Here is a 27,731-nt window from a genome sequence, read left to right on the forward strand (position 1 = left end):
ATTCCAGGGAGTAAAGATTATGTAGCTTAACTACCCACCTGGCACTTAATTAAGGGGTTGTATCCCCTCCCTAACCTCAGGGAAAAATTCCTACCTGGGGAAACAACCTTTCTCGGAGAGGTGACTTTGGTTAAAACACATAGCGCCAAGAAGGGGAGCAAACATATTAAGAACAGTATGCCATATACGCCAGGTCCCTTGAAACAGCAAGGATGGACCGGCTCCCGGCAGCTGTCTACTGGTTAGAGACTCTGAGAAGTCAGAGAACCAGTACCTGCCACTACCTGCCTTGCTAAAAGACCGCTTGATAAGACCCAGCATATTTCATTGGCTTGTCAATAGCCCAGCCTGTGGTTGTCTTTTTCCCCTTAACCATTCACAGAACAGGAAAAAAAACAAACAGCTTTGCTCTAGTCTGTGGTCAAGAGGAAGACCAGGTTCTCTCCTTGGCCATCCTTGACCATGACACTTGCTTCACAGATACAGAGATGCTCACTGTGTTTCAATCCAATGTTTTCTCACATTTGCTGCCAGCTCTGTCTGGACCTATCTGTAACCCTTCTTATCTCTCATCTCCTGCCTCTTCAGGAGAAACACTTATGTGGCAATGCCATCAGCTGACATGCTGCACTCCTAGTAAGTGCATTATGCAATGAAAAACTTCTTAGAGTTCTGGAACCAAATATTGTCCCCCTAAGGAGCAGTTCAGTAGCTACACTAATGCTTTCATCACCCACTGCTTCTATGAAATGTTTACAATCTCAGCTTTCCCCTGAATGGAACTGTTGTCAAGAGGTTCCGTGTATGTATAAGAGACAGACAGAATAATAAAGTGATTTTTATATAGGCTGAAAGGAAGTTAAGGAATTGTTGATGGTTCCAGATGGGAGCTGGAAAAGCCTTTGACTCGAGGACAAAGGACCACACGGTCCTTAATAAGAGCTATCCCCCAGGGGAAAGAGAGGGAGCCGCCAATAAGAGGGAAAGAAGCTAAACTGGCTCCAAGGTGCTTACTTGCAGTCAGGGATCAAAAGCAAACTACTCTTTAAAACCTGTTGGCCTCCTTTAATACAAATTAATTTGAGATCATTGAGTTTCTACAGGCCATGCGTTCCAATGCAGCATCAACATGGCGTGCTTCAGTTTACTTTAAGGTTGAGGGTGCAGACCTCCTGGTGGAAGAACATGCTGTGTACTGATTAGCTAGAGTTGCAAGGAGAGCTGCAGAGGAGCCAGCCAGATCTCATTCATCTCTGTTCTTGCCTCTTGGTCGGTTTCTGGGATCTGTTGGTTTGTTGGTTGGTTTTGTGCTTGATTTGAAATCTTGGTTTTTATTGATCTACACCAAAACCAATTAGTACCAGAAAGGGCACTACATTAAGAATCAGCAAGCCTGACATGGACGTTAGATTCAGGCAGAACATGCCACAGCTTATAATGTGTCTAGACCCTGGTGAGTTATCTTAAGGATTAAGTGAGAAAATGCATGTAAATACAAGCTGATAGCTATTATATTCTATTTGCACTCATCGAGAATTTAGTGGGTGCTTGTCCCTGCATAGGCGAGGCTTTTCAAGGTCATAGAGGGGCTCTCCATGGACGGCAGGTCTGGCTTGCACCGTCACCAGCTCCCCGACCCAGCCCACTGAATTTGGACAAGCTCCTTACATATCTAAACTTCTGTATCTTTTCATCTGAAGAAACACATCCCCCAAGGGGGTTGTGGGGAGCAAATGAAGGTGATCATCTGAAATTTTCAAACTTCTATGTGAAGCCAACAAAAGATAGCATAATAATTTGTTATATAAGTAGAATACATACTTTTAAGTTTCTAATTCTCATTCTGTTTGAACTTTTACTTCTGTGGTATAATAGAACCCCTGGATTTGGAAATAGAAGGCCTGAATTTAGGTCCTGCTTCTGCAATTCTGTCATTCATTACCTGTGCAACTTTGGTCCAGTCACTTAACCTCCCAGGGCCCCAGTTTTCTTATTTGAGAACTAGGCTAACATTATCTACCCACAGGTTTTTGTAACAAAAACAGACGTTGTTGGGGAGAGAGGAAGAAGAATGCATGTTGTGAAATGAACACTATCCAAATGTGGTTGCTATGAACTTACTTTAGACTGGGCTCCCTCTGCCTCCTGAACCACTGCACCCTCCTCTTGGAAACTACAGCCTGGATTCCTCTTGTCGACCTAAGAGAACTGCCCGGAAGCATCGCGGTTGGTGTGGGCATTTTGTAGAAATAGTAATTATAATAAAAGCCCCCACTTATTGGGCACTTAATGTGTGCCTACACTGGGCTGAGCATTTTACATGTATTGCATCAAATAGCGCTTACAACTCTGCGAAATAGGAATTACTCTTCCCAGTTTGCAGAGAGGCTCAGAGAGGTAATTGTCCAGAAGTCATACACTAATAACCTGAGATTTTGACCAACACCCAAGCCCGCACACTTAATCACTGTATATCACATTCTTTCCTCTTGTTTGTCCCTTGGAAGAAGAATGCAATCTATTTGGGTTGAAAATCCCAAGTCTTAACTCCTTAATCTTCATATTAAATTGCATGGAAAATGTTTAGCACTTCATATTAAACTGCATGGAAAATGTTTAGCACACAACTTAAATTATGACCTGCTTTCTCACCCTCACTCCTCCCAAATGACTGCAGTGATTTAAAAAAAATAAATAAATAAAAAATAAAACCTTGATGTAACCATCTCTGTTCCTCAACCTTAAGTGTTATAAAAAGTCTGAATCACAAAGGACAGATACTGTTTCTAGAATGATATCCGTTTGGTTAGTTCTAAGGTTTTTTAATATATTTGACATAAAATATTACACACACACACACACACACACACACACAGTCTTTAAAGCTTTCTTCTTTTTCCACAAAAGCAGCCGAGAACATTTTTCCCAGGACCGGAGCTCAAGATAGTCCTGATACCAGATGCCTCCACAAGCTGGGCTGCTGTCAGTGGGACAGAGGAGCTGCCAAGAAGCCAGGCCATTTTCGCTCCACATTTGGTCTGAGGCCAGAGTGTTGTCTTTCAGCTTTTTTAGAAAGACCTCCTGGGGAGAGGTGGGCCCAGCCATGACTGTATGTGACCATCATGGCCCATAGGGTGTGGAAAAGAGGTAAAAGCCTTTTTAAATGGCCAAGATCTCACCTTTTTTCCAATGCAAAAAACAACAACAACAAACAGAAACACTCCAGATTAACCTTTGCTTAAGGAGATAGGGAGTCCTAGTTCAATATTGCAAATGATGCTAATCAACTTCTGGTGAGGACAACGTCCTAGTGCTGTGGGCCTTAACAGCAAGCTCGGACCCACGAGTTTGGTCACACTTTGCTTATGCGTGTGTTATTCAAAGTGAGTCCCAAGGAATGTTGTGCTAAGGTCTCACTGGGTCAGTTTTGAAAGGAGATATTCAAAAGGGAATACGTTGATGGAATAGGAAAGGAGGCACTATTTTAAACCTTTGCTTTGTTCTATCACATTTTTACTTTTATAGGCTTCTGTAGAAGGATAAGGATGTATATCCTTGGCCTCCAGTATGGCATGGGGGCTGGAGACAGTAGAAAGGTAAATGCTTCAAGTCATTGACAATCCCTAGTGCATTCATTCAACAACTGTTTGGGGAGGGGGGTCACTGTGTACCAGGTAAGGTGCCATGTTCTACAGATACAAATGACCAAGAGCAGACATCACTGCTCCCCTCATGGAACTTGGTATCTGGTATAGGAGATGGTCAACAATCATATAGCCACATGAATATATAAAAAATTGAAACTGTGACAAGTACTAAGAAGGAGTGGCCATGGTGCTTTGAGAGCTTAAGTTAGAAGAATCTGACCTAGTCAGGGAGGTCACCAAAGGCTTCCCTGAGAAAGTACTGCTTCCACTACCTATAGGATGAGCAAAAGTGAACTAGGTAAAGGAATGGGGAGGAGGGGGTGAATTCCTGGCCAAGGGCAAAGGCTTTGTGTTGAGAAGGAGTCATCTTGGTGGGAAGTCAGAAATATGAACTGAGGTCACCAGGAAAGCCCGACACTTCTGCCTCTAATCTCTAAATTCCCACCATTATTCGGGCTTGCTTTGGGTTAAGATGGTTTTTCCCTTAAAGAGTTATTTTATGTTCAGGAGAATAACCTAGTAAGTCAAGTGAATGGTATTATCTCTTCAATTTTCTTCCTTTTTTAATAGCCAAAAGTCCTTGAGGTAATGGCCACAAGTCCTTAAGATTTGTACAGGGATTTGAATGGTACTGAAGAAAAATAATATTCAATTAGCAAAATGATACCTTGCTAGCAGTCAGATATTTAATGAAAATAGAAGAAAAACAAAGATTAATGGTTAGAATCCTAGTATCTGCATATGCAGAGGACAGCCAGTCACGATTTTTAAGCTTGAGCTTGAAGCATCTCTAGATGGTGGAGTCAGGATGGCAGCGAGCACCTGAAGAATCTCTCTGGTTTGCTGTTGGATGCTGCTGGGGATGGCATCAGTGTTCCAGTGAACTTTCTGAGTGGCACATACAGCAGAAGGCATGAAGGCTGCCCAGATGTCATCTGTTGTAGTCTTTTTTGTTGTCATTGTTAATCCTCACCCAAGGATATTTTTTCCCCTTGAATTTTTTAGAGAGAGTACAGGGAAGGAGTGGGAGGGAAGGAGTGGGAGGGAGGGAGAGAGTGAGAGAAACATCCATGTGAGACTCGTCAATGGTTGCCTCCTGCATGCAGCCACCTGGGATAGAACCTGCAACCCAGATACAAGCCCTTGACATAGAATCAAACCCTCAACCCTTAGGTTCGCGAGCTAATGCTCTAACCACTTAGCCACACCAGCCAGGGCTGTAGTCTTTTTTTTTTTTTTTTTTACACATTTATATCAAGCAATCCAGCTTTAGCTTGCATAGCTTTGTGACAAGGGCAGTTTCAGTTCCAAATCAAGGGGGGAAATTTGGAAGTGTTAATTTTGAGTTATAGCTGGATATTGAAGGAAACTAGAAGAATTCAGGACTTAGCCAGAACTGGCAAAATGAGCTAGACAGAATCTGCAAGGGTGCACTATTGTTTTTTCATTGAAACAAAAAAAAAAATTCTTTCTATAATCACCTCCATTTCTATCAAAGATAAGAAAAAGACTAATTTGTTTGAGAACTATGTCTGGTCTCATTAAACTTGGCCTGATTATTCACATCAGTGCACCAAGAGCTTGCATGGTCCATTTTGAGTTTGTTTTGCTAGAACTTTTCAGAAGGAATCCCAGATTGGACTTTGAAAATCTAGGAAATCAAGCCAAGAATACACTACCTCATTTCGCCTGTAATGCATACTAATTTGGCCGAATTCTTCTTTTCTCACTGCTCCCAAAATATCCTTACTCACCTGCAAAGTGGGGAACCCTGTAAGCCAAATGCAGGCCAGCTTTTCCAAAGGGGGCTTTATAAGCATTGGTTCCTTAAAGCCAACTTCAGTTCCTTAATGCTGTGCGGTCACGTCTGATTTGATGCACATCAATCTCAAACATGTCATTCCAATCTAAGCCTTGGTAACAATTGTGTCTTGTTACAAGAAGAACAGATTCTTATTGAACTTATGCAAATAACTACATTGCTATGAAAATACGAATACTAAGAGTGTTCTCATTCTAGAGAGATCATATAGGAAGAAAAGGAAATGTTTCAACTCTGTTTACAAAGGTATAGTGTACAATATTGCTATAAGTTACAATAGTTTAAAAGAAAAAAAAGGTTTCCTTAAATCTGGAAAACAAACATTAAAGACCTAGCAATGTTTTAAAGAAAGGTCATTGAAAATTATAGTCATCCTTATCAGTTCACTCAGGCCCATGAATTAATTCTTGTTCTGCTTGATGTTGGCTTAGCATTTTATGAATCCATCAGCTTCTCCGTTAGCTCTAGAAATTCTTCCTCAGCCTGGAAGAATTTATTCCAGTGATGCCACCATGGATCATTCTCACGCATAAACTGCTTTCAGGGGAGAACCAGGGTAAAACAGTAACTGTCTGTGAAAGGCGAGGGGCTTAAAATGGCCTTGCTTCAAGTTCTGATGACAGTTCATTTGACAAAGAATAATTAGTTATTTCTGTGGCATACAACATTTTAACATAATAACTGGACAACAAGGGTATTGCAAATTTCTTATTTTTTAATTTATTAATTTAGGGAGAGAGAGAGAGAGAGAGAGAGAGAGAGAGAGAGAGAGAGAGAGATTTGCTGTGCACTTATTTATGCATTCATTGTTTGATTCATTCTGAACAGGGATAGAACTCACAATCTTGGCCTATCAGGATGATGCTCTAACCAACTGAGTTACCCAGCCAGGATCAGTATTGCGAATGTCTAATAACTTCATACAATTTCTGAAATATCTATATTAGTATCATAGATCCATGTACATATAACCTAAGAAGATTTATTATCACTTTTTTATGCAAAATTTCAGGTTTAATTTTTACTTATTCTGACATTGGTGGAAGCTGATGTCAAGAACTTAAAGGTAAGCAATAACTTTTGTTTTCTACCTCTTAGCTAAACAAAAATGCACACCTTGTGGCCTTTTCACTAGGCCAAACTTGCTTTTATACATTTCACATGAGAAGGCAGTATTACCCTTTCTTGAACAAAATGATCAGGTTACTGAAGGACCATCTTTAGAGGAAGTGTTTAATAAGCATATTTTGTTTAAATAAATCTTCCAGCAAAAAGTGGAGAATTTATTGCCTTTACTTAAGAGGAGGCTCTGTAGCATTATCTCAAAATTCTACATCTCCTTTGGCTTGTTTCTCTCTTGGTTCCACCCAAGCCTTATTAATAGTTTGTTTCCTATCATCATCTCCATCTTCATACATTTTCTTACAACATTCATCAACCCCTCCCTAGCCTGTTTCAGAGTCATAGGCGGGCTTTTCTTTCCCTTTTCAACTCCAGTTGGGAAGTCCTACTACGTGTTTTTTTGCTTTCTTTTTACACAAGATAATCCCCATATCTGTCTTGACTTTTTTGGAACTGCCTTCCACAGAGATGGGTTTCAAGTTCATGCTCATGGGGTAAATATTCCCATTTAAACTATTTACCAAAAGGTCAAGTGCTCTCTCTGTGACATGTACAAGCCTGGTCTCGGATGACCTCCAGTTAAGGTAATGTAGATTCTCACAAACTTGTCTGGCTGCTCCCACCCATAATTACTGATTCCCACTGTATATCCCAACGTAATGGGAGCAACCACCACAGCTGGGTTTTCATTGTCCACAGGTTCTCTTTCCTCTGTAATTTCTGCTGTATCTTGTTCTTGATTTCGGTCTGTCTTAGATTTTTCAGCTGTAAGAGCATCATGTACTGTTTTTCCAGTTACCTTTTCCAGAAGCACCTTCTCCTCTTCTAGATCCTTCTGCAGCTCTTCCCCAGCTGAAGCCATGGTCCGGTTGTGTTGGGCAAGGCCCGAGCTGCAGCGTGCCTGGGGATGAGCAGGAAACGCTGCCCCAGCTTGAGTGGCAGTGCCCATGGGCTCCTTCATCACTTCTTAGTTGACAACGCTGCCCACACAACTGCGCATAGCAAAGAAACCTAATTAGCCGAACATCTCTCTTTTACAAGGTGACAGATTTTCCAGGAGTGCTCTGGGAAATCTTAGTTTGATGTCAGACTCCAGTTAGAATTGGATTTTGGAAAGTTGTCAAAAATGTCTAAAGGTGTGAACACTTGACTCCATAGGATCACAGGTCCCTGTGAAACCATACTTACCATTTCACCAAAGTGACAATTCAGAGATTTCCAAGGCAAATGCAGAAAGTTAGTTAATAAAACTTAGTTCTTTTAATATTGAGAAGTCTTGATTTTCTTAAGTAACCCAAGACCTGATAAAGACAACCCGAAGCACAGGAACTTCTCTAAGACGCAAACTGTTGGTTTCCTGGGCAGATAAATTAAAGGGCAAAGGAAAACCTTTTTCACAATTTCTTATTAAGAGCAGACTAATAATCTAAGAAAATGGTTTTGTTTCAAAGAGGGAAAACCAAGTTCTAGTCTTGCATCTGTGTACTATTAATACCAAGACTAATTTTTTAAAAACTCATACAAATAAATCCATCCAATGTTGGGCAGCATTGGCCACACAAGAAAAAATTCCTTTTCATGATTCCTTGTTCAAAAACCTTCCAAAAATAGTTTTTAATTTATTCATTTTTGTGATACTCTTTTCTTCTCTCATTCTGGAACAGTCGTTCTACATTCAGACAAAATTACTCTCCTTTTCCCCTAACAAAAATACATACTTCATGCCTTTCTTATTGTAAATACATCTTCTTTTCCTTATATGCAGAGGTTTTTTTTCTTAACTCTTATTAATTCTAGTAGATTTATTTACAATTTAGACTTTTTAACTATTAATAATCTTAATTTTCAATGAAAACTAGAAGCGAGCAATTATGAACTGTCACAATTATTCTATAGCAAATATCTGAACACATCATTTTACAATTCTAGAGGCATATGTCTTTTTCATCGTAAAGATTCTCATATTTATTAACAGACCCATATATTTTAGCTTCTATGTACCATATAAAAACAAAATGCCGAAAGTAAATAAACTTTACTTATATTCAGCAATTAATTTACTAAGATGTCATCTTATTTGGAAATGATCTGGATATTCAGTGAAACTCATCATTATTTCAACAGTATAACTTTAAGGTTCAAGTTATCAAAAGCTTTTTATAATTATTTTTAGACATAGTATAAATCATAATTGTTGAAAAGTTTATTTATAAATTTGTATCCTATTTTAATCTATTTAATTCAGCTGTTCTTATAATTATGCTTGAATTGCTTATAAAAGTTTTAGGAAACATTAAACAAAAAAAGCCATTATCTTAAATTGTTTTTCTTGTTGACAAATCAGGAAAGTATCAATAAAAAATTAAACAAACAAAGGCCTAAATTTAAAATTATGGCTCTTCCCTTTTTTTTGGTTTTACTTATCATCTTCGACATGCATCAAGAAATTACTTTTTATTGTATATTTTGTTCTGAGGTTTGATTTATAGTGTTATAATCATAAATATGTAGTAGAGATCACATAAGCATGTTTGACTGGTAAATCTTGGTAAGAAAACAATGTACATCTGCATTACATTTAATGCTAAAAACTCTGAAGACATCCCTGTTTTATTTTACAAACTATTTTAAAACTACCTTTATTTACCAAAGAATATCCCAGATCAAGTGAATTAAAAAACAAAACAACAAAAAACTTGGATTAATTTCTATATTTCTGAGAGTTTTAGGAAGACTTAGTTTATGTAAGTATTTATTTCCTTCTAAGCTAATTCTAATAGAACTCCATTGAGGATGTTTATAAATTAAATTGGTAATATTCAGAGATGGAAAAATATTGCATACATGTAGTTTACATGCATACATAAACATACAGGCAGATGCAAACAGAGATGTTACAGCTTTCATTCTACAATTTTAGTCATGAGTCAATAAAATATAGTAATAGTAACTCACTGGTTTATCTCCACTTTATATCTTTACCTAAATTGCATTTCCAGCAAATAGGACAAGTGAAGGTTACCTGTGAGCCTATATTTGTGAAGACTTCTAAGACTTTCTTTTGCCCTGATGTCTAATCTGATGGAGGCTGTGGACTAAGTCTTAGGGCAGTGACTGAGGAGTTATCTAGCAGCTGTCTGGATATCTCCAGTGCACATCTGAATAGACAAAATATTAATTTCTGCTTCTATACAGGTGGTGTTGTTTCTATTTTTAGCCTCAGGTGATTGCTTTTGGAGGTCCCAAGTCACCTGAGAGCCCCTGATGGAGGGTAAGGGGGGTTAAAATTCAAGTGGCAGCAGGGAGCTGAGGGGTTGAAGTGAGAAGAGTCTGGCAGGTGGCCAGAGGGATGGAGGAGACAGATGTGTGAGGGGGGACATATAAAAGTATTTAAGAGAACTGGAGGGAATACTGAAGATGGTAAGAGGAGGAAGTGGGCACAGACACAATGGGAAAAGAGTGGTCTTACAGGAACCAGTTTGGGGAGAATGTAAGTTTTGCAAGGAGGCCAGTGAAGTTCCAAATTATCCTCAGCAAAATCATGTCAACAAGGAAAATAGCAGAGTTGGCAGAGCATTAGGTCAGTAGAGGTTCAAGAAGGGGGTTTCAGTTGACTGAGAAGCTCTCACGGGAGAAGTAAAGTCCAATAGAGAGCATATAGAGGCATCCCGGAGAGCCTAAAAGAAGCACTTCTAGACCAGAGTCAGGGAATAATCCCCACTCAGGAAAAAGCCAGGGAGAAGAGACTTCAGGCTCAGCAGGTCCTCTTCAAACAAGGAAGCCTGGGACTCTGGCTCAGCTTCTGGGGTAGACTCAGAATCTTAGGAATCAAAATCTGCCCTTACCAGCTTCAACACATGTCTGTCTCGAGTGCTGGTTCAGGAATCAGATCCTCAGTCAAAGTGCGCCCTTGAGGTCCTGGGTGAGCGGTCTGGGATCCAGTGATGAATCTGATCCTGCCTGAGTCACAGCACCACAACTACTAAGGGAAAAAAATCCATGACACTTGTTAAAGATGATAAGGCAGACTATTAGGACCATCACGATAGGTTAGAGAGCTCTGCAGTGAGATTTCGCAGTAGCGGAGAGAGATTGAGCTCAACTCTGAATGCAGCATGGCAAGTGGGAAGTTACAGCCAAGGAGCAGGGTGGGGCAGTGGATGGGAAATTACTAAGAAGCAAGAGGGGTAAGAAGGGTTCTGGCTAAACCCACCAAACAGAATTCTTGTTGGAGACAGGCCAGGGTGATCAGACATCACCCGAAAAATGTTGGGGGATGAGGAACCTGGTCAGATACTGAGGGTGAGCAGATATTGAGGAGGGGCGGGGGCGGGGTTCTGGTAAAACTGACTTACCAGAGTTCTTGCTAAAACTAAATTTGTTGAGGAGCACACAAACGGGCCCAGGAGAAAGTTCAGGAGCCTGACTAAATTTTGGTCAAGCAAGGAATCTGTCAGTAGATTTATTTTTTTTAATATATTTTTATTGATTTCAAAAAGGAAGGGAGAAGGAGAGAGAGAGATAGAAACATCAATGATGAAAGAGAATCATTGACCAGCTGCCTCCTGCATGCCCCTACTGGGGATCAAGCCCCCAACCCAGGCATGTGCCCTTGACTGGAAATGAACCCAGGACCCTTCAGTCCACAGGCCCATGCTCTACCCACTGAGCCAAACCAGCTAGGGCAGTAGATTTATTTTAAAGAGGAAAAGAATAACAAAAATGAGCAATGGGGGATCTCAAAAACACTTCACATTTTTCTAAATTTAACTCAAGACCATCCTATCCGGCCAGGATTCATTAAAGGTCTCACCCCCCAAAAATCATGTAACCTTTCCTCTTCAGAGAGATTAGCAATTCCTTTGGGGAAAGTTCACGAAAGGAAGCAATCCAATGAAAAGAGGGCAGTATCCCATGGCAGGAATGCCAATAACTCGCCATAGTTTACCTAGCTCAAATGCCTCACCCTGAGTCATCTCCAGCAGCTCAAGTATCCTTAAAGGTTTTGTAGCTGACAAAGTATATTGATTTCAGTATTATTTCCCTACAATCTCATAACAGAAGTTTCTCCCCATGATACATGATCAAGCACGTAAATTATAGTGGCTTTTCAGTCAGTTAAGCCTGGGTTCAAATCCTCACTCTTCAACTTCACCATAGGCCCCTGGGAAGGTCTTATGACCTCCTTAAACCTTGTTTTCTTGATTGTAGACTGGGAATCGTAACTGTACCTGCCCCACGGAGCTGCTTTGACGGCAAGATATAATAATGCAGTAAAGTGCTTAGCCAATTGCCTGCCATGCAGTCAACATTTAATTAAGGGGAAAATTTTGAAAAGAAGGGATAGGTGAGGGAGTTGACAAAGTCTTGAAAGAGTGTATGGTCCCTAAGATATAGACGTGCCATGGTCCCAAAGATACAGAAGTGTCAATAGCAGGAAAGAAAAAGGCTGAGGGTTCTGCCTGGAGAGGCCTATGGTGTTGAAATAGAACTTACAATTGAGACTTGAGTAGGGAAGGACATCTGCTTGGGGACTTCTGGTCAGAATGATGCTTAGGAAACTAGTAAGAGCTTAAATAAGTGAAAGTAAATTAGAAAGTGGAGCAAAAAGATGAAAGGAGAATGACCGACCGCCTTCCTGCCGATTATGAGCTGCGGCTCACAAGAGCTGCCTTGTTACCGCTGGATTCATTTCTTGCTGCAGTTTCTCAGCCTTGTTGAGCTTGGCCTTGGGTACTCAGCATTTTCGGGCTTGACCTGATTTTCTCCAGTAAGATTTTCTCTTTCTGGGGAAGAAAAAAAATGCAGTAAAAAAAAGGGAAACTATATAGTGAGAATGCCAAGGAATGTCTGAGAATATGAATCATGGGGAAGAGAATTCTTGAATTTATCTTTCCCAATGTTATTTTTATCTAGGAGAAAGAGATTTCCTTCTTGTGCCCCTGTATGTACAATTTCTTTTTCTTTTTTCTATTAATATGGAATTGCTCACGAATTTGCGTGTCATCCTTGCGCAGGGGCCATGCTCATCTCTGTATCGCTCCCATTTTAATGTATGTGCTGCTGAAGCGAGTACAATTTCTTAACTTGCTCATGAAGTTCCTGCTTGGGGAGAGGGTGAGAGAGAGAGAAAAATTGATCTGTTGCTCCACCCATCTATGAACATATAGACACTTTGAATACCTGTTTCTGTCTCTGTTGGCTCTTTCCTCCCACACCCATGTGGCTGTGAGAAGCATTTGAACAGGCCCCACCAACGGAGCTAATAACCCCATGAAGTTAGGTCTTGTGCATTTTGGAGGCTGAGGTATGAGGAATGGAGATTGTCAGCACAATACATGCAACCGCTCCTGGCGTTCTGGATGTTGCAGCTCATTAGCTGTAGTAACACCTCAAGGAGTGGCCTGGTTTCCTGCCTCCCCAAGGCAACCAAGTGGGGAGGAAAAGAGAGCATCTGTACTGCGCCCCACACATCCCCATCCAGGGACGCACCGCTCGCCTCAGGCATCCAACAGCCCCACGGAGGAACCGTGGGCCAACCTCCTGCCCCATGTTACAGGAAGCAGGACTAGAAAAGGGAGTGGCTGCAAGTTTGAATGTCAGGACCACCTGATGCACTACAGATTCTAGGGTCCCCTTGATCCGCAGGATAGACTAACAGTAGTATAGAAACATATTTTATGTTTTGATGGAAAACCATGCATACCCCTCTATAGCATACCCTTCCAGGTTGTGAGATTCTAGCCTGTGCATTGTATTTAAATTATTTTGTAGGCAACTGATAGTGATTTAATTGATCCTCCTCTCCCAACCATCCTTAGCCCTTTGGAAAAAACAGTTTTATGTCCATTTGCAAATCACCCCATCATTTTATTTACTTGTATAAATCTGTGCTGTTTTGATTTTTTCCCCCTTTGAAACAATTGTTGAATAGTGTCCCCCAAAAAGATATGTTAAAGTTCTAATTCCTAGTACCTGTGAATGGAACATTATTTGGAAAAAGGATCTTTGCAGATGAGGTCATTGGGGTGGCCAATATGACTATGTCCATATGCAAAAGGTGAAATTTAGCCCAGCTCGGTGGTTGAGTGTTGACCTATGAACCAGGAGGTCACAGTTCCATTCCCGGTCAGGGCACATGCCCAGGTTGCAGGTCAATCCCAATGTGGGGGGTGCAGGAGGCAGCCAATCAAAGATTCTCTCTCTCTCTCTCATCCTTTATGTTTCTATCTCTCACTCCTTCTCCCTTCCTCTCTGAAATCAATAAAAATATTTTTTAAGTTAAATTTGGACAAAGAGATGGGCATTCACCCAAGGAGAGCCCCATGTGAAGAGGTCAGGGAGAGAAGGCACAGATCGAGGTAACACAAGCACAAACTAAGGACGGCCAAGCACTGTCAGCAAACCACCAGCAGCCTGGAGAAAGGTATGGAGCAGACCCTGCCTCGGAAGGGACAAACCCTGTCGACATCCAGCCCCCATTCTGTGAGAGAATACATTTGTGTCATTAAGCCACCCAGTTTGTGTTACCTTGCTATGGCAACTGTGGCAAACTAGTAAACCAGTTATAACATCTGGCTAGTTCCCTTGTATCATATGAGTAAATTATTTTTTTTAATTAAATTTTATTGGGATGACATTGGTCAGCATGAACATATAGGTTTTATGTGTGGATTTCTAAGTTACAAAATCTGTATATAGCACCATGTGTCCACCACCCAAAGTCAAGTCTTCTCCTGTCGCCTCATATTAGGACCCCCTTCTCCCCCCAACTCCCGGTAACCCCCAGCAACCACTGCTGTTTGTGTTCATAAGTTTCAGTTTTATATCCCACATATGAGTGAAATTGTATGGTTCTTAGCTTTTTCGGTCTGGCTTATTTCACTTAGCATAATGTTATCAAGATCCATCCATGTTGTTGTAAATGATGCTATTTCATCCTTTCTCATGGCTGAGTAGTATTCCATTGTGTGTACATACCACCATCTTCTTTATCCAGTCCTCTATCACAGGGCACTTTGGCTGTTTCCATGTCTTGGGCATCGTGAATAACGCTGTCATGAACATAGGGGTGCATATATCTTTGTATAAATGATTTTGAGTTTTTCGGGTATATACCCAAGAGTGGGGGCGTTGGGTCATATGGCAGCTCTATTCTTAAGGTAAAAATAAATGAATGGGACTATATCAAATTGAAGAGCTTCTGCACAGCAAAAGAAACGGACAACAAAACAAACAGGCAGCCAACTAGATGGGAGATGATAGTTGCAAACAGTAGCTCCAACAAAAGGTTCAATTTCCAAAATATATAAAGAACTCGTAAAACTTAACACCAGCCCTAGCCAGTTTGCCTCAGTGGATAGAGTGTCGGCCTACGGACTGAAGGGTCCCAGGTTTGATTCCAGTCAAGGGCACATGCCTGAGTTGTGGTCTCGATCCCCAGTAGGGGGCATGCAGGAGGCGGCCATCAATGATTTTCTCTTATCATTGATGTTTCTATCTCTCTCTCCCTCTCCCTTTCTCTCTGAAATCAATAAAGATATATTAAAAAACAAAATAAAGCAAAAAAACTTAACATCAAACAAATAAACAATCCAATCATAAAGTGGGCTGAGGACCTGAAAATACACCTCTCCCAAGAAGACATGCAAGCAGCCAATAGATATATGAAAAGATGTTCAACCTCACTGGCAATTAGGGAAATGCAAATTCAAACTACAATGAGATACCACCTCACACCTGTTAGAGTGGCCATTATCAACAAGACAAGCAATAACAAGTGTTGGAGAGGTTGTGGATAAAAAGGAACCCTCATTCACTGCTGGTGGGAATGTAAACTGGTACAACCACTATGGAAAGCAGTCTGGCTATTCCTCAAAAAAGTAAAATTTTAACACTTGTTCATTTTATATCTGTATTAAAGTCACGAGTTTACCTTTTCCTGGAAATTACCTCTCAGTAAGATAAATGGATCTTCTGTTGTCCCTCTCCATTCATAAAGACTTCTCAGCCAGGACAATTGCTCAATAGTTTTTGTTTCATTGAGCTGTTGGGTTGCATAAAGGCATCACAGTATATCTTTTTAAAAACAACCCATAATTGGGAACTAACCTGATCGAATGGGCTGCCTCCCCTCATTCAGATAAAGGATGGACGGAAATGAAGCCCTTGCAGCTGCCAGGCTCTGTGCTGAGCACTTGATACTCTGCAGGACATTTTTTAAATGCCTACCCAACCGTCACCCCCTCCTTCAGTGGTAAAAGAACTCCAGTGTTGGAGGTGTAGTGTTCCCCTTTCCCCCACTTCTCGGGGAAGGAGGCATTATCCTGACTGCTCTAGGACTGCCAGGGGGTTAACCAGGCATGGCTGAGAGGAAGGGCCAGAGGAAGAGATTCCAAAAGTAAGGTCTCATGCTCTTAAAAGGAGCTATGTGAGGGAAAGCACACTCTTTTTATGAGTCTACACGTGATGCCAGAACCATGGCATCCATCTCGTGGTCACGAGAACAGCTAGCTTGACTAAGGGCCAAATTGGTCACACCAAATATGACAGAACAGAAAGAAGGAAATCCCTGGCTTCTTGATAGCAGTTTTGAGCCACTGAGCTAACCGAGGCTAAAACTGGTCTTCCTTGAGACTTCCTGAAATGTGAGAAGTAAGTATTGAAGCAAGTCGAATGAGAGTTTTCTCTTCCCTACATCCAAAAGCATCCTGTACCCTATAAGATATCTTTGAACATTCTCATTTTACTGATGAGAACCTGAGGTTCAGAGAATTTATAACTTGCATCCAAGGTAACCTATCCAGGGTCACCCATAAGACAAAATTTGTATCCAACTCAAAATCCAAACCCATCCTCTCTCCACTACCATTTACCTCTTCTGTGTTTATTATTGGTCACTGAAAAAAAAAGACTAATTTCTTCTTGTTTTTTGTTTGTTAAAGTGTCATAAGAGGCCATAGAGCATAGTGGGTAAGGGCAAACTTTGGTGTTGGACAGATCTGGGTTTAAATCTGTCTCTATGTGACCTTAGGCAAGTCACTTAACCCCTTTAAGCCTCAGTTTGCTCATATAGAAGGGGATAGAAATTACTATAATATAAGGTTGTGATGAGGATGAAATAAAACTACAGGCATAAAGTACTTATCACAGATCCTGGCACATTATACATGCACAGAACAAAATTGGTTCCTATTATTGTGCCCTGCAATGCTACCCTCCCTCTTATATAGACAGCTGGCATTTTTATTGTGAAGAGAACATCCTGTTCCCCATGCTCAGAGTGGTGTCAACTTGACTCCAGACTCAGCAGGGTCTCCCCTCACCCTGCTAAGACCGTGAGCCCCTCCTCTTCCTGCCCAGCCAGCACCATCAAAAGAGCCCAGCTCCCCGGGAGCCCCTGGCATTCCTTGGTGGAGCCCGGCCTGGTTTTGTCTCTACTCACATTACCGCCCCCCTCCGGGGCTCTGAGAGCTTTGATGTTCACGTGGCTGCCTGGCAGGGGCAGGAGGATAAAACCCTACTTGTTCCCTCTCTCTACAATAAGACCTTTGGAAATTTAGAGGGACAGCGAGATAAAAGACTGGGGGTTTTTTCTTTCTTTTTATTTTTTTTTTCAACAACAAATGGTGGTTTGTCTTTACCAGCTGCTCCTTCAGAGCCACACCAGCATCAAAGAGCATGAAATCTGCAAGAAGCCAAGGCAGGGGAGATCTATCCCACCCTGTGGGGAATTCGCCTGCCCACAAGACAAACAGAAAGTGTGTGTGGGGGGGGGGGGTGCGGAAAGGGGCCCTGTGTGCAGTGTGTCCCACTGGGGTGATCTAACCTCACACTCCCACCCCATCCCCAAAAGTTTGTTTTCTTAGCGTTCACACTGTGCCACTTTAGGCTTGGCACACAGACAAGAGAGGGACAGGGAGGGACCTGGAGAAAGGAAAGCTCAGCTTGTCTCGTGGGTAAATCTTGAGTTGATTTGACATCTTCCAGTCCAGAGGGCTTAATGTGGGCAGGCTGTGTATATAGAACATTCAGGCTCTGCTCCACGTCCACGTGACCACGTGCAAGTGGAGGAGGAAAGAGAATAATCCACCTGCATGACAATGAGGCCTATTGTTTTTCATGATGTCCTATGTGTCAGGTCCTGTGCACTCTATCGGGTGGGTAGGTAGACTACTTTCCCCGTTTTACAGATGTAGAAGCTGAAGTCAGTTTTCCAAAGTCACATCCTAAGGGGCAGGGGCAGGAATTAGATCTGCACCAAATTCAGACCTGCACCAAAGTGTGCGTTCTTAACCAGAGATAGTAGTCTGCTTTCCGCAAGGAGTGACTTTGAAAACTGTCAAGCGAGACACACTTGTAGGACATGCGTGACTCATTGAGTTGTGTCTCCAAAAAAAGATGTTAAAGACTCCAGTACCTGTGAAGGTGACCTTATTTGGAAATAGGGTCTTTGCAGATGTAATAAAGTTAAACTGAGGACGTACTGGATTAGCGTGGACCTTAATCCAATGGCTGGTGTCCTTATAATGGAAGGGGGATTTGTATACAGAATCTGCACAGAGGAACGAAGACAGCCATGTGGGGCAGAGGCAGGTACTGGAGTGATGCTGACACAGGTCACGGAATGCCAAGGACTGCCAGCAACCACCGGAAATGAGGACGAGGTGAGGAAGGGCCTTCTCCTAGGGCAGTGGTTCTCAACCTTCCTAATGCTGAGACCCTTTAATACAGTTCCTCACGTTGTGGTGATCCGCAACCATAAAACTATTTTCGTTGCTACTTCATAACTGTAATTTTGCTACTGTTATGAATTGTAATGTAAATATCTGATATGCGGGGTATATTTGCATTGTTACAAATTGAACATAATTAAAGCATAGTAATTAATCACAAAAAACAATATGTAATTATATATGTGTTTTCTGATGGTCTTAGGCGACCCCTGTGAAAGGGTCGTTCGACCCCCAAAGGGGTCACGACCCACAGGTTGAGAACCGCTGTCCTAGGGCCTTCGAGAGAACACAGCTCTGCCAACATCTTGGTTTTGGACTTCTGGACTCCAGAGCTGTGAGAGAATAAACTTCTGTTGTTTCAAGCCAGCAAGTTTGTGGTACTGTATTAAGGTAGCCCTAGGAAACTAATGAAGCATCTCTCTTTGTGAGGTTGGAGAGAGAGAGAGTTGGAAGGGGGGTGGGAGCAGGGAGCGAGGATGCTAGTGAAGTAAGGGATGAGAAAGAAAAGGTGAACTGGAACCAAGTTTGATGGCTCAGCTCCTTGAAAGTGAGAAGAGTGAAAGAAAGTTCCGACACTGCCTGCCAGCGAGGGGAGGGATTGGGAAAAAGCAGATGCTGCCATAGTTGGCCCAGTGACAATGACCTTGCCCCACACCACCACGCCAGCCTTCTCACACCTCAACAGGGCTCTTACATCAGACTCTTCTTCGGTTACTGCACTCAGGGAACATGTATTTAGCACTCACAAAGTGACTGGTGCTGAAGGGGCTGGGGATGAGGGCCAGAGAGCAGCATAAGGAACAAGGATCTAGGAGCCTCACAGTTTATTTAGCCTGGTGGTTCTTCACCTCCCTGTCATCCTAGAAAGTGTGTACTCTAACCTTTAGCCCATCCCAAGTTGGATGGGGCATTCACCCCCTCGCTGGGCCCTTTCCCACCCCTTTATCATAATGCGTGGGCATTGCCCAGCCAGCGTGGCTCAGTGGTTGAGCGTCGACCTATGAACCAGGAGGTCACGGGTCCATTCCCAATCAGGGCACATGTCGGGTTGTGGGTGGGCTAGATCCCCAGTGTGGGGAGTGCAGGAGGCAACTGATGGATGAATCTCACTCATCATTGATGTTTCTATCTCTCTCTCCCTCGCCCTTCCTCTCTGAAATCAATAAAAATATATTTTAAAATAATAATAATGCTTGGGCATTGTACTGTGTTTCTCTTTATATATTTGTATACAGAGACAGGTAGATGATAGATAAATGGATGGATAGAGAGATAGATAGATAGATAGATAGATAGATAGATAGATAGATAGATAATAGACAGGTGATAGATAGATAGATAGATAGATAGATAGATAGATAGATAGATAGAATGGCTCCTCCATTAGGTTGTGAGCTTCTGGAAGGCAAGGCAGCATCCTGTTTAATTCTGCCTGGTCAGTGCCTTCACAGATCTTGCTGATAGTAGTTGATAGTAAATAGTTGATCAATAAATGTCCAGGGTATTCTAAAACAAAACGATTTTTAAGTAATTGAAAAATAGGCAAAGGACATAAATGCACAAATGACAGAATGAAGAAATATAAATGGCTCTTAGTCACATGGAAAGATGCTCAACTCTAGTCATAGCAAGAGGCATACAAGTTAAAGCTACACTGAGACAATGTCTCACCTCTCAGGCTGGCAAAGGTGACAAGATATTGTGTTGGGAGGCTGTGGACACTAGCAGACTCATTGGTGCTCACAGGTGTGCAACAGATAACTGTAAGGAGGTCAATTAGGCAACGTCTATCAAAATTACAAGTATGTTTCCCCGGGGGAGTATTACAAATATTACAAAATTACAATATGCCACCTCTGGGGAGATCTGCAGTACAGCTCACAGCTACACCAGCAAACATAAAACTGGAGCGTGTGCAGCATTGTTTGCAAGAGCAAAAGATCTGAAGCAATTCAAGGGCCCTTCTCTGGAGGACGGGGAAAATAAACTGTGGTGCTTGAATAAGAACGAAGAAGATAAAGACTATATTCATATGCGCTTAATTTGCATTAAGAGACACTAGGAGGAGTCACGTGAAACTAATGACTGTAGTTCCCTAGGTGGGAGCAGGAAGCAGGGTAAGTAGCTGGGGAGGGAGCAAGATTACTCAAGTCATGGTTTTCACATCATTTTTATTCATTTATTTCCTAGTCAAAAATAATAATAAATAAAGATTAAAAACAAAAAGCGTGTAATATCAAGTAAGGTTTAGATAATATTGTTGGAAAGGTCTCTTGAACACTGCAGGCAGGCACATGAGGAAAAAATAAAAAACACTCGAAACTCAAAATAAATTAAAATTTCAAAATACCTTAAAATGTATCCACTTGGTCAACCAATTTCCTGGAAGATTAAAGATGAGATCTATTTTCCTTCAGAACAAAAACTGCGGTGAAAAACAATACCAGTCAAAAGCCCTTCAGCTATCTGAAGGAAAAGTCCCATTGCCCACTGTGGGGAATTTCATAGCTCAGGACACAATTTGCCTAGCTACTCAGTTCTCTCATTTTCCCGCTGCCAATCCCACTGGAATTCCACTTATTTCCTACTTTCAGCCTTCCCTAGCCATGTGCAGCCTCTTTCTCAGACCCAGTATCCTCACATACCTTGACTTCTTCACACTCCACCAAATTCCATCAAAGCCTGGCTTCACACACCCTTCAGATTTTTAATTAAGAACCTAGATGCCTCATGGAAGTGAAATGCCCTGCCCAACCCAAGACACTATGACTCATTAAACCCTCTGGAAGATAGACACCATCATAATGCATTTTATCAGCATTTTCAGATGGAAAAATAAATAAAAAGGGCCTAGAGAACGGAGCTCTTTGTCCAAGGTTATGCTGTGAGGGGCGGTGGGGCCAGGATGGAAACGGAGCACTCTGACTTAAGAGCCCACTCTCACCAGTGCTGCCTCCCTAGATGCCCCCAAATACTTTATAGTCTCTAGGCCAGTGGTTCTCAACCTTCCTGATGCCGCAACCCTTTAATACAGTTCCTCATGTTGTGGTGACCCCCAATTTCATTGTTACAAATTGAACATAATTAAAGCATAGTGATTAATCACAAAAACAATATGTAATTATATATGTGTTTTCCGATGGTCTTAGGCGACCCCTGTGAAAGGGTCGTTCGACCCCCAAAGGGGTCGCGACCCACAGGTTGAGAACTGCTGCTCTAGGCCTTTACTTCTACTTATCAACCCACCATTCATGCATTCATCTATTCCTCAAACATCCATGGCCGCCTGTTGTATACCAGACACTGTGCTAAGTGAAGGGGATACAGAGATTAAGGAGACATGGTCCTTGACTCTGAAAAGCTTACAGTCCAGAGAGAATCCGCACAAGTAAACATACAGACCCACAGACAGGAGGTTCTGCAATCCGAGCTAGGAAAGGACCCCCAGTCCACTTGTATACATATCTCTTTTGCTTTTTCTCCTCTGCTCAGGAAGTCTTCATTTGGGGTCCTGCATGTATAACAACTGAAAATCAGCTCTATGAGGATTCTTCCCGGTGAAGCAAGAAACCCAAACAGACTGACGTGCTAACAAGTATCAGATTTGGTCATGGGGTCTGCTCTCTTGTAGCGGACAGTTTTATGAATGTTGTTTCATGTTGAAACAAAAACAAAAGTATTGTGTATTTTTACTTCTTACCACAAGAATCCAGTTTGAAAACAAAACAGAAAGGAGATCTAATCTGATACTTCTCAGAGTAGAATTCAGAGAAGCGAGCAGGAAAGAAGAGCCCTGAGATCTTACCTATTGCCCTTAAATGTCCTCTTCTGTATCACAGTCCAAAGGACTCATGTTCCTAGCATTGTGCTGACCAAGCTAGAAAGGACTGCCTGCTCACTAGATATGCAGGCTTCCCTATGATCTACTCAGTCTCTACAGGACAGGAGTTACTACCCATGTTCCACCCCTACCCCTCTCCCAACAAAGCATCAAAACTAGTCACACACACCTGGGTTGAAAGGCTGTAACCTTAGGCATGACCCAAATTCAAAGTCCTCTTGGGGCACACTCATAACCAGAAGTCACTGCTGACTGACCTCTGCATGCACACCCATCAGCTCAGCTCCTGAACTAATAGTGATATATGCAGAGCCCTGGCCTGCTCTGCCCAATACTTATTTCTGCAACCATCAGCCTGGCCTCTTGTGCTGCTGAGTGGCAGGGAGAACAGGCGGGCTCTGAGACCTGAGAAGAGAGGGACCCGAAAGAGATAAGGATTGTTCCACCTGCAGTCACACAGCCTGAGGTTAGGGTTCACTCCAGGCATGGGATGCAGAGGGAGTACAGGTGAAAGAAATGCTGTGGTGTTTTTTAATGTATCTTTATTTTTTATATTTTTTTCTAAATTTTATTTTTCAACTACAGTTGACATACAATATTACATTAGTTTTAGGTGTACAACATACTGATTCAACATTTATGTAACTTACAGAGTGGTCAACCTGGTAAGTCTAGTACCCATCTGACACCATACATAGTTATTACAATATTATTGCTATACACTAGGCTGTACTTTTCACCCCCGTGACTGTATTTATAACTGGCAATTTGCACATCTTAATCCCTTCCCCTTTTCTGCCCATTTCCCCAACCCCCTCAAATCTGGCAACTATCAAAATGGTCTCTATATCTATGAGTTTTTTTCTGGTTTGTTTTGTTTGTTTGTTTGGTTTGGTTTTGGTTTTTTAGCTTCTACATATAAGTGAAATCATGTGGTATTTGTCTTTCTCAGTCTGTCTTCTTTTACTTAGTATAATACCCTAGGTCCATCCATATTGTTGCAGATGGAAAGACTTTATCTTTATGGCTGAGTAATATTCCATTTTATATATGTACCACATCTTCTTTATCTACTCACTTATCAATAGACACTGGGGTTGCTTCCATATCTTGGCTATCATAAATAATGCTGCAATGAACACAGAAATGCATGTATCTTTTTGAATTAGTGCTTTGGGTTTCTTTGGCTAAATACCCAGAAGTGAAATTGCTGAGTCCTTCATTGTCTCTTATTATAGCCTTTATTTTAAAGTCTATTTTGTCTGATACAAGTATTGCTACCCCACCTTTTTTATTTTTTTCCATTTGCTTGAATATCTTTTTCCATCTCTTTACTTTTAGTCTGTGTGTATCTTTCAATCTGAAGTGAGTCTCTTATAGGCAGCATATGTATGGATCTTATTTTCTTATTTATTCAGCTACCCTGTGTCATTCAATCGGAGCATTTAATCCATTTGCATTAACGTAGTTATTTGTAGGTATATAGTTATTGCCATTTTATTAGTCATACTTTTTATTTTTTTATTTTTCCTCTTAAAGAAACATTTCTTGTAATACTTGCTTGGTGGTAATGAACTTCTTTAGCGTTTTCCTGTCTGGAAAGCTCTTTATCTCTCCTTAAATTCTAAATGATAGCGTTGCTAGATAGAGTAATCTTGGTTGTAGGTCCTTGCTTTTCGTCACTTTGAATATTTCATGCCAATCCCTTCTGGCCTGCAAAGTTTCTATTGAAAAATCAGGTGACAGCTTTATAGGAGCTCCCTTGTTGGTAAGTAATTGCTTTTTACTTGCTGCTTTTTTAAAAATATATTTTTATTTATTTCAAACAGAGAAAGAGATAGAAATGTCAATGATGAGAGAGAATCATTGATCATCTGCCCCCTGCACATCCCTCACTGGGGATCGAGCCCACAACCTGCACATGCGCCCCACTTGGGAATTGAACTGTGACCTCCTGGTTTATAGGTCAACACTCAATCACAGACACACTGGCCAGACTCTTGCTGCTTTTAAGATTCTCTCTTTGTCTTTAATCTTTGGCATTTTAATTATGATGGATCTTGGTGTGGGCCTCTTTGGGTTCACCTTGTTTGGGACTCTTTGTGCTTCCTGGACTTCTATGTCTATTTCCTTCACCAGGTTAAGGAAGTTTTCCAAATAGGTTTTCAAACATTATTTTTTCAAATAAGTTTTCAGTTCCTTGATCTCTCTCTCTTCTTCTGGTATTCCTATGATATAAATGTTGGTATGTTTGTTGTTGTCCCAGAGGCTCATTAAACTATCCTCATTTGGGGGTTCTTTTTACTTTCAGCTATTTTGATTGGATGTTTCCTGCTACTTTATCTTCCTAATCACTGATTTAATCTTCTAATCTACTTTACTATTGATCCCCTCTAATGCATTCTTTCACATATTTATTCTTCATTTCTGACTAGTTCTTTTTTATGTTTTCTATCTCCATTTTTATGTTTTCTCTTTGTTGAAGTTCTCACTGAGATCATTGAGCATCCTTATAACCATATTTTGAACTCTGCATCTGGTAGATTGCTTGTTCCATTTTGTTTAGTTACTTTTCTGGAATTTTGTTCTGTTCTTTCTCCCTTGCTGGGTAGACATATTTCTTGGGATATATTTATTTTTCTTCTCATTTTGGCTACCTCCCTAGTTATCTCAATGTAGTCAATATGTCTCCAAGTCTTGGTAGAGTGGTCTTCTGTAGTAAGTGTCCTGTGGAGCCGAGTGGTTCATTCTCCCTGGTCACCTGGACCAGGTGTTCCAAGTGTGTCCTTGTGTGGGTTGTGTGGGCCATCCTGTTGTAGCTGAGCCTTGATCACTGTTGGGACATCAATGGGAGGGATTTACCTCGGGCTGATTGATTGTGAGGACTGGATTGGACTATAGCAGAGGAGCTGTTGTGCAGGGCTGACCCCACGGAGCAGGATTTGCTTAGTGGGGTTCTGGTGCCTACTTAGACTGTGTGAAGGTGGTTGGCTGGTGCTCTGGTGTGTTCTGAGTCAGGCCGCCAGGTGAATTCATTCTGGAACCTCTTGGGAGGGGCCCTGGTGCAGACCAAGATCAGCTGTTGCCTTGGCTCTGCCCAGGGACACCCAGTATGAGCTACAAAGTGATCTGGAGATGGTTGCAGCTTGAACTGAGTTTGGAGGTGCCTGGGAGAGGCTACACTGTGAATCAGGGCTGGTTTCCACCAATGCCAAGCTTGAGGCTGCTTAGTAAGAGGTATGGGGCATGCCAAGGCCAGACGCTGCTTGTTTGCAGTTTGTGAACCTTTGAGAGTTTTCAGGAAAATCTGCATTCATAAACCAGGACAGGCCATTTTTATGGGAAAGGCATTGGAAATGGCTTGAGTGTACTTGCAAGTTGAGTGAGGCGGTGTCTCAGGGAACACATTTTGTGTTAGCCAGGCTGATGGAGACTCAAATATGGTGCTGCCTGTGCCTGCATGGGGAGAGGTCCGAAAAGGAACAATGGCTTCTGCCAGCACTTCTGTCTGGGAGAAAGTGGCTTCCCCACTCCTCACCCTGAAGCCAGACAATTCAGCTCCTCCTTGTATGTCTCTGGCACCTTCCAAGCTGCTGACCCAGTGCTGGAGCTCAGTGTTGAGTGAGTCCAAGTAAGTCCATGTGAAGTCCCTTCAAGAGGAATGCCTGGGACTCTAGCAGCTCTCTGTCTTACTCAGCCACAATCTCTGCTTGTTTTCACAGCCATAAGTTATGGGCCTTCTCTTCCCGGCACTGAAACCTTGGGCTGGGGAGCCTCAGGGATGGACCTCCACAGTCAAGATATCCCTCCCAGTTTTTAATCAGCCCCATGTGGGTGTGGTACCAGTCTCCGTGTGGCTTCTTCTTTATATCCTTAATTATAAGATTTCTGTTCAGCTATACTTCAGACGGTTCTCACTGATGGTTGTTCTATAGTTTAATTGTAATCTTGATGTGGTCATGCGGAAATGGTTCAGGTTGGAGGCAACCTGGTGACCTCAGAGACAGGCCAAGTCTGTAGTTAGATACCAGCTAAGCAAGAGCACCCAAATAATTTACTTTGAAAAGCAGCTACTATTTCCCACAAAGGACCCAGAAAATCACCTTGAGAGGGAACAGTCAGAAGTTCATGGGACTGGCCTATACTTTTGTATGGTTTAATAATGTTTTTAATTTTAAATACACAGAAGCAACATGAGGTGAGGCACTTTATTCTTTCCCAAGCTAGAACCTCCCAAGCCCCTACTCTGGCCTGACCCATTAAACACCATCCAGATTGAACCTTATGTGTCTCTAGATTGAGGGTCAGAAACCCAAATGCCTACAGAGATCAGGCAGATTAGATACATGAGCACTTACGCCAGGTGGGGGTGTGGGTGAACTGGAACTCAGATGACAGCTGACAGCCAGCCCTAACCAATTGTTGCCATAGAGAAGCAGAATCAGTGTTGCTAGTCTGATTTTTTTAAATGTATATATAGAGAGATTTATTTTAAGGAATTGACTCACACAACTATCAAGGCTGGCAACTCTAAAATTCATATGACAGGCTGGAAATTCAGGTTATAGTTAGCATTTTGAGTCTGAATTCAGCAGGGCAACAATTTATTGTTGATAATTACAATGTAAGCATAATGTTAATCTTACTCAATCACCTTCAGCCATACTCAATGACAAAGAGAGATTTTGTTCTTCGAGAGGTGGAAGTGGATTTAAGTCCTTCATGCATATTTCCAGTATTGCTCATTCACATGGTCATATAATTATTTGTCTTCCTCCTCCAATAGACTATAGGGTGTCATCAAAAGGTTGCCCACAGACCACAGACATCATAGAATGCCTGTTAGAAATTCAGGTTTCTGGCCACTTCTGACCTACTTTTTAAAAGAATATGTTTTTATTGATTTCAGAGAGAGGAAGGGAGAGGGAGAGAGAACTAGAAACATCAATGATGAGAGAGAATCATCGATCAGTTGCCTCCCGCACACCCCCTACTGGGGATCAAGCCAGCAACCCAGACATGTGTCCTGACTGGGAATCAAACTGGGACCTCCTGGTTCATGGGTCAATGCTCAGCCACTGAGCCACACTGGTTGGGCAGGAAATCGACACTTCTAACACGCTTGCTCTTTTTTTCTTGTGTATGCTAACATTTCAAAATCACTGGACAAAAATTGTTTTCTCATTTTTGTTACTCAGTAACCAAGGTCCCTAACACCTAGTGGGAGCTTAACAAATGTTGTACAAATTAATAAACAGTGTCACTAGTTTATCCTTGAGTTCTCTTGTGACATCATAATATTGAACTTGCAATCTTGATCTCTCTGTTTTCAGTGCTGAGCAACTATTGTACAGTCATCTGTGTTTGTGCCGGTTATTTGTGCCACTAGACTAGAAAATTCCTATACTTTTGTCATCCTTGTGTTCCCATCACTGAGTCCAATCACTGGCATGTGCTAGGTGTTTAGCAAATACTTGTTGCATGAATAGACAGATGGAAGAATGAACAAGTAGACGGAGCTACCTGAATACAGACCACACACTGTCTTATTAAGTTGTGTAAAC

The 27,731-nt window shown here is 41.8% G+C and overlaps 1 non-coding gene and 1 pseudogene across 1 annotated transcript; both read right to left on the minus strand.

Moving 5' to 3' along the window:
* Positions 1–6,791: 6,791 nt before the first annotated feature.
* On the minus strand, positions 6,792–7,552 carry LOC102443049 (annotated as a pseudogene).
* Positions 7,553–12,563: 5,011 nt separating this feature from the next.
* Positions 12,564–12,667, minus strand: LOC111824967. The gene has a single exon (XR_002828049.1). It is a non-coding gene; the product is annotated as a U6 spliceosomal RNA (small nuclear RNA).
* Positions 12,668–27,731: the final 15,064 nt, after the last annotated feature.

Source organism: Myotis lucifugus, unplaced genomic scaffold (assembly GCF_000147115.1).
Source record: "Myotis lucifugus unplaced genomic scaffold, Myoluc2.0 scaffold_9, whole genome shotgun sequence".
Taxonomy (NCBI): domain Eukaryota; kingdom Metazoa; phylum Chordata; class Mammalia; order Chiroptera; family Vespertilionidae; genus Myotis; species Myotis lucifugus.